General features: G+C 38.9%; 1 long non-coding RNA gene across 1 annotated transcript in view; it reads left to right on the forward strand.

The window, feature by feature from the left end:
* LOC138745708 (uncharacterized) overlaps nucleotides 1-13,856 on the forward strand; it is a 72,986-nt gene extending 59,130 nt beyond the window's left edge. The window contains exons 2-3 of the long non-coding RNA XR_011346433.1: nucleotides 1,360-1,500; nucleotides 13,350-13,856. This is a non-coding gene — a long non-coding RNA (uncharacterized lncRNA). The remainder of the gene's footprint in view (nucleotides 1-1,359; nucleotides 1,501-13,349) is intronic.
* The last annotated feature ends 362 nt before the right edge of the window (nucleotides 13,857-14,218 follow it).

Below are 14,218 nucleotides of genomic sequence, written 5' to 3' on the forward strand. Positions count from 1 at the left end.
CTGTGCTCCTGTAAAATCTCAGGAAGCATAAATCCAAATGAGTAAATCCATATCTTTTTAACTTTTCTGGTGTTTAATACAACTGATGTATAAAATTATAGTTCACTAAATTTAGTCATACTATCTTCACACATAGTAGTCCATTCTTCTTGGGATAATTCTAAGGATAAATCTTTCTCCCATTTAATATTTGATTTATCTAAATCCAGTTTGGCCATTTTCTCTTGCAACAAAGAATACATTTCTGAAATAAATCCCTTTCTGCCCCATTTTCAATTACATTTTTAAATTTAGTTAACTTAGGTATCTTAAATTGCCACCCAAAATTCTTCACTACTGGAGCACGTACTTGAAAATATGCAAGCAAAGAATTTAACGGTACCTCAATTTTTTTCCCCAAGCCTATCAAAAGAAAGAGTTATCCCATTTTAAAACAATCTGCTAACACTTGAATACCTTTCATTTGGCAAATCTTTAAATACTGAGATCATTCATCGAGAAGGATATGAACTTATCCTGATATAATGGAATTTGAAATGAAACCTTATCTCCAGTTCCTATTGCCTGATTTCTTTTATACCAAATATCACATAAATGTCATAATACTGGCAAATTATAATAATGCAAAAGATGAGGAATCCATCAAAATATACATTGATGTATAATAGAATGAGAAATCTGTGCTAATTCCACTTTAGACAAGTGAGGAGGTTGATTAATTTTGAACATCATATTCATAAATTTTAACTGATAATTAACTAATAATTTAATGAATAATTTTGAAAATAAGGACATTGTAGATGCTAATGCATATTTCCATGTCAATGTTTGCAACAATACTCTAGCCAAAATACCTTTTTATAAAAATATTCTGATGGCTGCATATCTCTTTAAAAAATATCTTTGGAAGCGAACATGGAATTGATTGAAAAAGATATTGAATACAAGGAAAAATATTCATTTCAACACAATTTACATGTGCCATTTATGTCAAAGGAAGATTTTTCCATTTAATTAAATCAGCTTTAATTTTATCAATAGAGAAACATAGTTCAACTTACACAAATGTTGATAATCCGCATCAACCATGACCTCTAAATATTTAATATTCTTCGTCCATCTAAGCTGTGTGATCTGTTTACAAGCAGTATAATCTTCCTGTGTAATTGGTAATATGTCCTCTTATCCCGATTAACCTGATAACCAGACATTTCTCCATATTGATCCAAACAGGTTTGCAGATGTCATAACAATTACTGAGGATTTGTTAAATATACTAGTACATCATCTGCAAACAAATGAATTTTATATTCTTTTCATTTATTTTAATCCCACTAATTTTATCATTTTGTCTTATAGCTTGGGCCAGCGGTTCTATCACCAATGGTGACAAAGGACAACCTTGCCTTGTGGAGCGTGTTAAATTAAACGTATCTGAAATTTGTCCATTCATCACCATCCTCGCCAAGGGAATTTTATACAAGTCTTTAACCCAACCAGGTAAAAAAGGTCCAAACTAAATCTTTCAAGTATTTAAATAAAAAGTACCTTTCAACTCGATCAAAGGCTTTTCCCGCATCTAATGCCGCTATCATTGATTGATTCAAACAATATCTTGATCCATTAATCAACGTCACAGTCGAACAATATTTTCAGAAGAAAATCTATTCTTAATAAAACCTGCTTGATAAACATGTATTAAACATGATAAATACTTCGCAAGTCTATTGGCCAATACCTTAGCTACTATCTTATAAACTACATCTTATAAAGATATTGGTCGATATGAGGCAACTTTCATTGGGGCTCTTTCTTTTTTGCAATAACTAAGTCTAGGTCTAGAAAAGGTTTCTGGAAATGGTTTTGCTCTTCTGTAGCTTGTTTAAGAACATCCATCAAAACAGGAGACAAGACTTCATAAAATTCTTTCTAAAACCCTCCTGTAAACCCATCTTCTCCAGGTGATATTCAATATAGCTTCTTCAATTTCTAAATCACTGAAAGGAATTTCTGCCCTATCTTTATCGTCCAAAACCGATAAGTCCAAACGACCTAAAAAAGACTTAACACGTTCTTCATCCTGACTTACTTCAAAAGAATATAAATTCTGGTAAAATGAGTGAAATTCATCATTCATTTCCTGAGGTTTAAAAGTGATTCCTGAATTATTTCTTATCGCATTTATTGTGCCTGATGCCTGTTCAGTCTTTAATTGCTGAGCTAAAACCTTATGCGCTCTTTCTCCTTACTCATAGTAATGCTATTTGGATCATTGTATTAATTTTTCATATTAATATGTTTGCATTATATTATAACAGTTTCAACTGAATCAAAAAAGTCTTTTATCCACAGTCGAATTTCATTGGAATTTCTTTTCTAACATTGTTATTTCCTTCTCCAAATTTTGCCTCTCTGCCAAATGCTGTGTCTTAATTCTTGCAGAATAATTGATTATCAGACCTCTTAAATAAGCTTTTCAAGCATCCCACAAAACAAATTTACTTTGTACTGAATATGTATTAATTGGCAAATAAGACTGAATATGGACTTTGATATAACTTAGAAACTTTGGTTGCTTCAATAACATCCCATTAAATCTTCACCGATAAGGGGTCTCTACATTATGCAAACCAGAACATGTGCAGGTGCACAATCCTTTATCCAGAACCCTTGGGGGTGGGTCACTGTGTTCCAAATTTCAGATTTTTCTGGATTTCGGAAAGCCAGATTTAAGCCCACACAAATTATGCTGCTGTATCCACCCCTACTCCCTTCCAGTCACACTGCCATTCCCCCCCCCACCCCACATCTCACCTGCCTGACTCGCGCTGCCATCTCTCTCCCCAATTGCTGATGTTGGGAGCTTTCCGGATTTTAGATGTCTCGAAAAAGCATTGTGTACTTCTACTTAACAATGAGGAATGATCCGATAAAATCCTACTCTTATACTCTGCATGTATAAATCTACCCTGTAATTGTGCTGATGTGAAGCAAAAGTCGATACTCAAAAAAGGATCATGTCTGGGTGAATAAAAAGAAAAGTCTTTTTCTGTCAGAATTAACATCCTCCACATTTCCACCAAATTCAAATCTTTCATTGAGTCTAAAATCCATTTTGCCATTTTGGTTCTTTGTACAGTTTTTGGAAATTTATCCAACACATAATTAAAATCCCCACCAACCAAAATATTTTCATTAGCTTGACCCAGATTCAAAAAAGTTTCAGAAATAATATCTTCATTATTTTCATTGGGTGGATAAACATTCATCAAAGTCCATGCTTCAGCAAAAATTTTACAATTCACCGACAGCTCTCGACCCGATGTGGCAGAGAATGATTCCAACTGAAACGGTATCTTCTTATGAACCAAAGTTGCAACTCACCTCTAGCTTTCAAATTAAATGCAGATGCAAAAACATGTCCTACACAATCTATCATCAATTTCATATGTTCTTTCTCAGACAAATGAGTTTCTTGCAAAAAGGCAACATCAACCTTCATTTTCTTTATATATGCCAATATTCCCTTTCCTTTTCATCAGATTATTAAGTCCTTTAACATTGAAGGTCACAAAATTTAAATGAGCCATAACTTAATTTCCTCTTGAGATTGACACTTCACACAGCAATTACATATTTTATAACACCCAAACCCCCCTTTCAAACAATAAGAAACCTCTGTAAAAAATGTAAAAACCTAAGAGCCTAGGACCCCCCTCTGTGGTCCAGCTGCAGTTAATACCACATTTGACAGATGACTTTAGAAGTAGTATAGTCAACCACCACCCCCCAACTGAACATTAAAACCCATCAGTCATCCCAGTGATAACACCCACATTGAGCTTGAGCTTCAACTTCAACATCACTCACCAATTCTGATTCCAATTCTTTTCCCTGTTCCCTTCTCAATTTTAATCTCGGGCATTTTCCCTATCAATTCCTTAAAATCTGGGAAGGAATTTGCAAAAGATAATGCACCATAAGGACTCTCAAAACATTGAGACTGATCTAGTCCATAATTCACCTTAAATATCGTAAGATGTCGAAAAGTAAACTTATACCCTTTCTTCCACAGCACTGCTTTGAGCAGATTAAACTCTTTCTGTCACTTAATAATCTCCTGACTTAAATCAGCATAAAATAAAACCCTATTGCCTTGAACCATCATTGGGCTTTGATCAAGGCGAGCTTTCTGAACTGCAAGCTGCAATTTAATTTCTCTATCCTGATATCACAAGCATCTTAAAAGAACCGCTCTTGGCATTTGACCCGGAAAAAGTTTTCTCCTTAACGCCCTATAAGGCCAATCTAAAAAGACTCGACTCCCAACATCTCTGGAATCCATTTCCAGAAATAAATTTACAGGATCTGAACCATCAATATCTTCCGGCAGACCAACTATCTTAATATTATTACGACAACTTTGATTTTCTAACGAATCAATGTTTTTTAACAAATCTCTCTTCTGGACATCCCAGCCTGTAAACAAATCCTCAATAATGATCCATCCTCTCTGCATAATGGTCCTCACTGTCCTTAGAGTCAATAAAAACATCTTCTATCTTCTTAAATTGATCTTGTCCAGTGTCCACTGCTGTTAAACTCTTATTAATATCAACTTGAATAAATGTAATTTCTTCACACATACCAGCCATTATTTCCTTCATACCAGCAAATTGATCATTTAAAGTTTCAAAATTTTAGGTCATAGAAGACATCATCTTTTCATTTGGTTGGATCAGTTCTGTAGACATGAAGTTGACTTCCATCCCTGTTACAGGGGCCTTGAAGACTGGGGAAGGTGTCTGTGGTTAAACAACAGCTTTCATTGGAGAAGGAGATGTTCTTAAAGCTTAAGGGCTTCCTTCAGTGAGTCCAACTGCAGCAAATAGTCATTCTTGCTCTTCTTCTCGAATTTCTGAGTTGTCCTCCTCCACCTCATACCTGGCAGCCCTATTATAGATTTCCTGCGTGTGAGAACATCCATCCATGCTGAGAAGCTCAGTAGCACCAGAGGAGCATCTCCAGATGGGCCGCTGCATACAGTCATTCGCCTTCCTGCGAACTCGCGCTCACATTCGGGCACCCACACCCCGCTCTCCTTAGTCAAGCCAGGCTTGGGTCGGATTCCATGCTCGCGGTCCTCCTGGCCCGCCGCCAGACCAAAGACCTTGGTGACATCTTGCATCCCTGGAGGCGCAGAGAATGCGGACGTTTCTTCCATCTTCTCTTGAGTTCCACGTTGAGGATTTGGATCTATCTATAACTGCTCCTGAGGTTCCTTCTGGAAGGTCGGCCTTGCTTCTTCTGCACTTTTCACAGGTTGAAAACCTAGGTTTTTTCTAAGTTGCTGGTAATGAAATGGTATTGTATGAACTGACCAGTACAGGCATGGGCTGGCCCACCCTCCTGATGACATCCTCTCCGAGACACCTCCCTGGACTCCTCCCCTGTGACCCTGGCCTTCACTTCCCTCACTTGAACCTGGGCCATAAAGGTTGAGCCACCTCTTCCATCCCTTCAGTTACCTAGCTTGGGCGCGGGCCTCCAGTCTTGTGTGTAATAAAGCCTATCGTTCACCTCAGTCTTTGTCTCTGTGATTATTGGGCCAACTGGTCATGCCCAACACTGCTTTTTTCCTTTCTTCATTTCCAGAATCCTACTGTAGTAAATTACTGTTCAAAACATTGATAAAGTCAAAAAAGTCACTACAGTTCGAGTATTGAACAGTTCAGTCAGGGAGAGGTGTCTTCTCACGTCATTTTCCGATGCCATCTTTCCACGACCCCCCCCCCCTCCACCTCCCCTCAGCTGAATCCTTGAACCCCATCCAATCCAGGGACTCGAGGCAGTCCTGCAGCTGGCTTCCCCTCACATTACCACCTTCTGGTTGTCCTGATCTTGTTAGTGTTGTAAGCAATTTTAGGCCCCATTTCTAAGAGAGGATGTGATGGCCCAGAGGTGGTTTACAAGAATGATCCTGGGGATGAGAGGAATAATGTTTGAGGAGCATTTGATGGTTCTGGGCCTGGACTCGCCCGAGTTTAGAAGGGACCTCATTGAAATCTGATGAATAGTGAAAGGGCTGGATAGAGAGGATTTTGCCAGTACTGGGAGAGTTTATGACCAGCTGGCACAACCTCAGAATAAAAGGATGTCTGCTTAAAAAGGAGATGGAGAAACCTTTTCATCTGGAGCAGTGATTTTCAAACTCCTCCTCCACACCCCCACCCCCACCCCCCGGATCATTTTCCACTTAATCCTTGTGTCAGAAGTGCTCTATTAGTAAGGGATTACTTAAGATTGGAAAGAAAAAGTTTGAAAACCTCTGTTTTAATCGTACGTCATTGACTTGTTCTGTGAGTGGTTTCATAACTCCAGAGGAAATGGGCCAATGACAATTTTTCTCAAGCAAAATTTTCCTTCACAATTGGGTCGACTGCAGTCTTTCTCAGCCTTTTTTCCCATTCATATGCCACTTTAAGCAATCTCTTACTCATTTTTCAACACTCCAAGGAATAAAGTCCCAACCTGTTCAACCTTTCCCTGTAGCTCAACTCCTGAAGACCTGGCAGCTTCCTAGTAAATCTTCTCTGCACTCTTTCAATCTTACTAATACCCTTCCTGTAGCTAGGCGACCAGAACTGCACACAATACTCCAAATGTGGGCTCACCAACATCTGATACAACCTCACCATAACTTCTCAAATCCTATTTTCAGTATGTTAATTAATGAAGGCCAAGATGACAAAAGCTGTCTTTAGAACCTTGCCGTCATGTGACACCACTTTCTTGGAATTATGTAACTGTGTTTTATCTCCTAGAATGCTTCCACCAGCGTTGTCTCTGCTCCATCCTCAATTAGATTGATGAGTTACCATGCGTTCTTTTGGGAGTGCGCACAGCTCCAAAGTAAGATATGTCTGCATTGTCTGCAGAGATGGTTTATGGTACAGTCCTTACAGTTTCATAGGACATTCATTTCACAACCAACTATGATCTGAACATCCTTCCACAGCTTCGACATGGTATCGTAATCAGCAAAGCTTTTCCTACCCATTGGCTTGGATCCCCTTAACAGAATGTGTCCCACCACTCCTGGACACTGATTTTATATTTGTGCGCAGACAGGACCCAGGAGTGCTGTTACAACGACCGCATGAGGGCCTTTTCCGCATGGTGAAGAAGGATGGGTTTGAGTATACTTTGCACATTGGGGGACATTCACAGCTGTTTAGTTGGAACAGACAAAAGCCTGCCCATGTGGATCCCGCTTCACCCATTCAGTGCCCCCAGCCCAGACGATGAGGGTGTCCACCTAAGCTGCATGCAGCTGGTGTTTTACTTTCTGGCGACGGTTCTGGGGGGGGGTGTATCAGCTGTGTAGCGGGCCGAGAGGGCAAGGTTCTTTGGCGGGCACATAAAATCATTAGGCAGACAGATCGAAACTCATCCATTTAATTGACCGCATGGACGTGGTCCTGCGTGTCGAAGAATGGCACGTTGATCTGTGATTTCCCCTGCCGGAAGGTACAGGACACTCACAGGGCTTAATTTAAACCTGTGGTCCCGTGGATCTGCAGCAAACTCACAAATGATGTCACACCTTGACCCATGGAGCCCGGGACACGCTGTAAATAGAAGAAGCTTGTAAATAATGAATAAAGCAATCTTCTGTTGACTAACCTGGTATGTGTGTGTGTGTGTGTGTGTATATGTGTGTGTGTGTGTGTGTGTGTGTGTGTGTGTGTGTGTGTGTGTGTGTGTGTGTGTGTGTGTGTGTGTGTGTGTGTGTGTGTGTGTGTGTGTGTGTGTTGCTTTAGTAGCTCTATCGAAGTAGACGCTACATATATAAATATTTGGGAGGATGATCACACTTACAGGATTCTTTTCATCCATCTCACAGCCTGTGGGAAGATGCTATTCCCCAGCATGTAAGTCCTGATTTTGATGATGGACGTGGTTAAAGATGCTGTTCACTAGATCAAAATGGCCTTTGTACTATTCCTTGAGCCCAATTTGAACAACACTCCCAGTAAATGTCATCTACAGAAAAAGGGAGACCCCAGTGATCCTCACTACTCTGCATCATTCCTGTCTGATGCTATACAGCAACTAGACCATCCAAAGGTCGAGACTCAACTGCGCTCCTGTAAAATCTCAGGATGAGAGCCATTAGCCTTGACTTTCTCAGGCTCCTTGGGAAGTGTAGGCCCTTCCTGACCGATAAGGAGGTGTGATCGTTCTGTGTATTAATACGTGTGCTGTATGGATGGGAATTTTATGTGATTGTATTGTCTATTCTTGCTCTTTAACAATCTTTAGTGGATAGAAGTAGTCATTGTACTTTAGGATGTACAATCATGTACAGATTGTCCTTAAATAGCCATTTGGCCCAGATGTCTATTCAGTCCAAGAATACTTTCCATCACAGGCAGATTTTAAACAATAACACTATTCATTCTTAAACAAACATTGTTTTAAATTTTCTTTAAAAAAAAACAGGATCAAACTTTAACATCACTATTAACAGCCTTCCATTACCCCCTTCTAATTCAAAGTGCTGGTGTATTTAATGTGCATAAAGTTCTTTGACACAACTCCAAGTTCACCGGTGTCTATCAATTCTTATACTGTGCATAGAATTCAACATTTATGAATTTGAATATGAATGATAAGCTCTGGTGATTAAAAGTAAATGTTTACCCTCCAGGAAGATTCTTGTTGGTTTCAGAGAGGGATTTCCTGCTCATTGGACACACATAAACTGATTCCCTCTGATCAGCCACCTTGGGGTCTTGCCAAAGAAACTTGACCCATCAGGGTTTTCCAAATGATAACCTCTTCTGCAGGTCACCATTGATTTCCTTTTGTTTCCCTTATTTCAGGTAAAACATAATTTCTCGCAAGCCATTTCCTCTTGTATGGACAACAAAGTTCTTCAACAGGCTGAACTGAGAACTCGCAACTCGTCTTCAAAACAAGATGCCAGCTTGCCCTCTCTCTCTCTCTCTCTCTCTCTCTCTCTCTCTCTCTCTCTCTCTCTCTCTCTCTGTGTTAGAAAAAGCCTATTTGGTCTCTCCTCTCTGCTTGCAAAACCACATGACCTTCTTAGAAAAGCAAACTGGAACCAGCCAGATTACTCCACCAGACCCAAACTTCTGAGTCCATTCATCTGTTGCTTTAAAAACAATAATCCATTTACACCTGCTTTTGAAATTCTTTAGCAAAACAGTCTCCTTGTTTCGTCTTTGCAAAGGCTCTCGGCGCCTGAATGACTCACTCTCAGCAAAGCTCTTGCATTTTAAATAAGAGCTGTTTGTGAAGTGTATATGTTTGTTTGTAACCTACACAACTCCTATAATCCATCTCTTTCAAAAACATGTCTATGTACAATGTAAAATAAATAATCTGTCACAGGACAGATGCAGCAGAGGAGTTGTGATCAAATCAATGGTGTCCTTGCGAAAAAAAAGTGGGAAGAGGTATAATCTGTTGAGTGGAGTTTGTAATAGTTTGAAACTTGAACCTCTATCTCTATTTCAGGAGACAATTTACTGTCATGTAATTAAAAAGTGTCATATCACACAAAATTGTTTTTTTTCTGCTGTAAGACAAACAGACTCTCCCCACTCTGGCAGATATTGCCTGAAATGCCTCTTGCAGTCAGAGAAAGACTGAGTGCTCCCCCCCACCCCCACCACCCCAAACCCTGGGCTAAGTCACTGAGGGTCTGTGGATTCTCTTTCAATGTTCACAGACCAATCCAAGTCATTGGCAATGTGAGCTCCAGTTTTGAACCTCTGACATAATTAGGAACCATTTAGCACTCACTCGTATCCCAGGTCTGATACCTGACACCCTTTTAGCCAGTTTTGACCCAGTCTCTAGCAATCCACAGCCTGGTGTGGGTTCCTTGACTGCTTTGTCCAGAAGCCTGCAGCGTGCGTGGGTTTCTCTCCTCAAGTCACCAACAGCCTGCCACCTATGTGGGTGTTTCAGCTGCAGATCCCCTCACTGGTCGGCTTCCTTGATCACTGACCCGTGGATTGAATCCTCTGCTTCTGAGATGTTGGTGGAGTGTGGTCTTTCTGTTTTCTGGTGCCCTGCACTAGTCGACCGCTTCCGCAGAATTCACGGTGGCGAGGAAACCTAACAAATCTAAATTTTAAAAAATTAACTAAGAGGAGAATCTCACATGTCTAGAGGGATGGAAGGGGCATTATTACAAATTGAAGCCTGATATTTGTATATTCAAGTGCCAAATTTGCAAAAGTAATGTTTCTCAAGCTATATGTAATTTTTTCCAAAGGAATACATCGTTGAATTTTTGCATGTCATCTTGGCATCCCTAAAAATATATATATATCTGATTTCCAAGTAAGTGCAATACATGTCCTCATCACCGCTAACGTTAATTTAACAAATTTCAATTGATATATTAATAGATTTAATTTGGGCCTTGTTCCTTCAATATTTCATATGAAAAATAAGGTCAGATTCTGTGGAAAAACATGTCCTATAACTTGTTCCATAAATATTGTAATTCTCCCCAAAAACATCTTGCATTAGGACAAAGATAAGATGAATGCAAGAAAGTTGTGACATCTTAACCACACCTAAAACATTGATCTGATAATTCTGATTTTATTCTATTCAATTTCACTGGTGTAAGAAGTAAATGTAGAAAATAAACTAGTTGTGAATTCCTTCTTCACTGCTGCAGTGTGGAACTCTGGTCAATAGATCCAAAATGCTGCGTTGAAGTGAATTAATACAACTCCCCTGGATCATTTGATCTCTATTGCCATATCAGCTTCCTGAGGAGGTTTTCACATCCAACAGCCTGAGTCACCTGACTCCAGGTGCAGGATTCAGATAAAATCCTTGCTGACATCTGCTACATGACTGATGTAAAAACAATTATACTGAACTAATTTATATCTTGCATTGAGAGCCTTATATGGATCTCCCCATATTTGCCAATCAATTACAATATTCAGATCCATTTCCCACCTTTGTCTCAACTTATGAACTTCTCATTTAAAAGTTCCTACTTGTAATAAAGAGGACATCATCAAATAATTTTTTTAACAATTCCTCTTATAAGGAATTTCTATTTCAGTACAACATGGTTGGTCCTAACTTATCCTTCAAATATGCTCTTAGTTGGAAACAGCAAAAAAAAATTGCGATGAGTTATACGTTATTTATTTCTCAGTTGTTCAAATAACATTAATTGACCCCTTTCATAACAATCTTCAACATTTATAATCCCCTTACGAAACCCGCTATCCAGAAATTGATGATCCTTTGAAAAAATATATGAGGATTTTGAATCAAAGCCATTCTGTTTCAACAATTGTGTATCTTTATCACCAACCATTAATTTTGATTCCCACTTGTACATAAATTTTTGTGCTTTTCACTCTCCTATTTTATTTTATTTTATTTTTTTTAGTTTTTTATTTTTCACACCATAAATCACATTAACCATGACACACACTTTTTCCTGTTCACACATTTTTTCCTCCCTCCTCCCATCCCACCCTCCCTACCTCCCCCCTCCCATCCATTTAAGGTATACAATCTAGGATACATTAAACCAGTCAGACAATGTTGTCATTCAAGAAAAATACACCAGAAATTCTACTGAGTCCATTCTTTTCATTTCCTTTTCCTTCCGTTAACTTAGGTAATGATTGTCCCCACTAGGTTTTCGCTATTGTATTTAATGTAAGGCTCCCATATTGTTCAAATATTTCAATATTATTTCTTAAACTATATGTTATTTTTTCTAATGGAATACATTTATTCATTTCTATATACCATTGTTGTATTTTCAAATTATCTTCCAATTTCCAGGTTGACATAATACATTTTTTTGCTACGGCAAGAGCTATCTTAACAAATCTTTTTTGTGCATCCTCCAAATCAATTCCAAATTCTTTGTTTTTTATGTACTCTCCTATTTTATTTGATTCTATTTTAACCCTTTCAAAAAAGGAAGCAATAATTCTCATTTGAGCTGCTCCATAACAATTTTTAAAATGAGGAAGCTTCAGTCCTCTCAATGCAGAATTTGCATTGGGTCACTTGTAACATGGGATTCAATTGGAAATGGGTTCATGTGACATAAAACCATGATGCAGAATGTTTTCTAAGAATGGAATACATGAGGAGGGTTGTCTAGGTCTCCAGCAGGATATAGATCACAAGATATAGGAGCAGAAGTAGGCCCATCGAGTCTGCTCCACCATTCTTCCACTCACCCCCACTCCCCAGCTCTCTCCCCATTACCCTTAATTTCTTGATGTATCAAATACCTGTTAATCTCTGCCCTAAATACACCCAATGACCCACTGACAAAATCAATTTTTCCACATTTGTTTTAAATTGACACCCTTTTATCCTGAAATTATGCTCTCCTGTCCTAGAATCCCCTACCATGGGAAACATCATTGCCATATGTACTCTGTCCAAGCCTTCCAGCATTTGAAATACCTCTGAGGTCCCCCTTATCCTTCTGTACTCCAACTAGTACAGTCGAAGAGTCGACAATTGTTCCTCATACACTAACCCTTTCATTCCTGATATCATTCCAGTAAATCATCTCTGACCTTCTCCAACACCAACACATCTTTTCTCAAATACGGCACCAAAAACTCTAATTCTGATTGAATGGAAAGAGAATTCTCCAACGACACAAACACAACGGTTACATGATATTATGTCTTGTTGATATTTACCACTCGGGAAGGTTCTTGTTGGTTTTCAGATAGAGGTGTGTTGTTCAGGGAATCATTGGTGTTTTGGTGACTCAACGTACCAGCATCTGAAGTCCGTTATCTCTTCAGAAAAGCTCTGATAGCTTTAGCATAGAGCAGAGCTGAGCCACGACTTTGCAGGTATTTAAGGGAGTGTGTGGGCAGGGTTTGTTCTGGACCAACAATCTCACCAAATGACTCTGCTTGAAATCAAGATTCAAACCATTTTGAGGAATAGAACAGGAAATGTTCAACAAGAGCCTGATGTTCCCTGAGGAGTTTTCTTTCAATAGTGGAAATGTTTTTTTTTAAAGCCCGTTAATATTCCTGATACATATCTTTGTATTTAACTTTCAGGTTGCTATCTGTTGTTAACTTGGAGGCCTTTAATGGGGTGACTGGGTGGAATCTTTGCTTTAACCAAGCAGTTCTCTTGCAATTTTCCAGCTGTAGGATGCGATTCAGTTGCTTGCAAGTTTAGCAAGTGGGATTTTGATGTGAAATTGCAAATCACAGTGTCATTTTTGTGTTTGAAAATGCCAATGTGAAAATTTTAACTTTAGTCTTCTTGGTTTGCTTAAGTTTACAGAGGAGACGTTGGGTAAAGTTGAGAAGACAGAGTTGGATGCCCATTTGGTGAATCGGCTGGGCAAAGCATAAAGCACAAAATGAGGGTCTGAAAAAATAATGAAGGAGACTGAAGTGCCGTTGAACCAAACCTAGGTTAAGAATTTAATTTTGTGCTATGTACTTAAGAGACCAAACGATTTGGGCTTTTAGTGGTGACGTATTAAAATGAACAAAATCTGATAAGAATAGAAGTTTTATGGAATGTTTGGAAGTTGTCACAAAAAAACGGAGATATAAATTAGATGTTGTAATTAAGATAAATGAACAATACAATGAGCTTGGTGTCACAGTATCTGCCTCCCTCTACCGTACATCACCGTTAAACCTTCTCCCCAATATGAACCTGATGTCAAAGTATCTGACACTGTTAATCGTACATCAATGTTAAACCTTCTCACGAATGTGAATCCTGTCTCAAAGTTTCTGCCTCAGTCTATCGTACATCAACGTTAAACTTTTTCCCCCTGTGAACCTGGTGTAATAGAATCTGCCTCAGTCTACCGTCCATCACCGTTAAACCTTCTCCCTACTATGAACATGGTGGCTTGGTATATATCTCAATTTACCGTACATCACCGTTAAACCTTCTCACTACTGTGAACTTGGTGTCACAGTATTGGTCTCAGTCTACCGTACATCACTGATAAACCTCCTCCCCACTGTGCACCCAGTGTCACGGTATCCATTTCAATTTACCGTACATCACTGTTAAACGTTCTCCCCAATATGAACATGGTGTCACAGTATCTGACACAGTTTATAGTAAATCACTGTTAAACCTTCTTACTACTGTGGAATCCATCTCACATTTTCGGCCTCAG

Source organism: Narcine bancroftii, chromosome 11 (genome assembly GCF_036971445.1).
Source record: "Narcine bancroftii isolate sNarBan1 chromosome 11, sNarBan1.hap1, whole genome shotgun sequence".
In the NCBI taxonomy this organism is placed as follows: Eukaryota; Metazoa; Chordata; class Chondrichthyes; order Torpediniformes; family Narcinidae; genus Narcine; species Narcine bancroftii.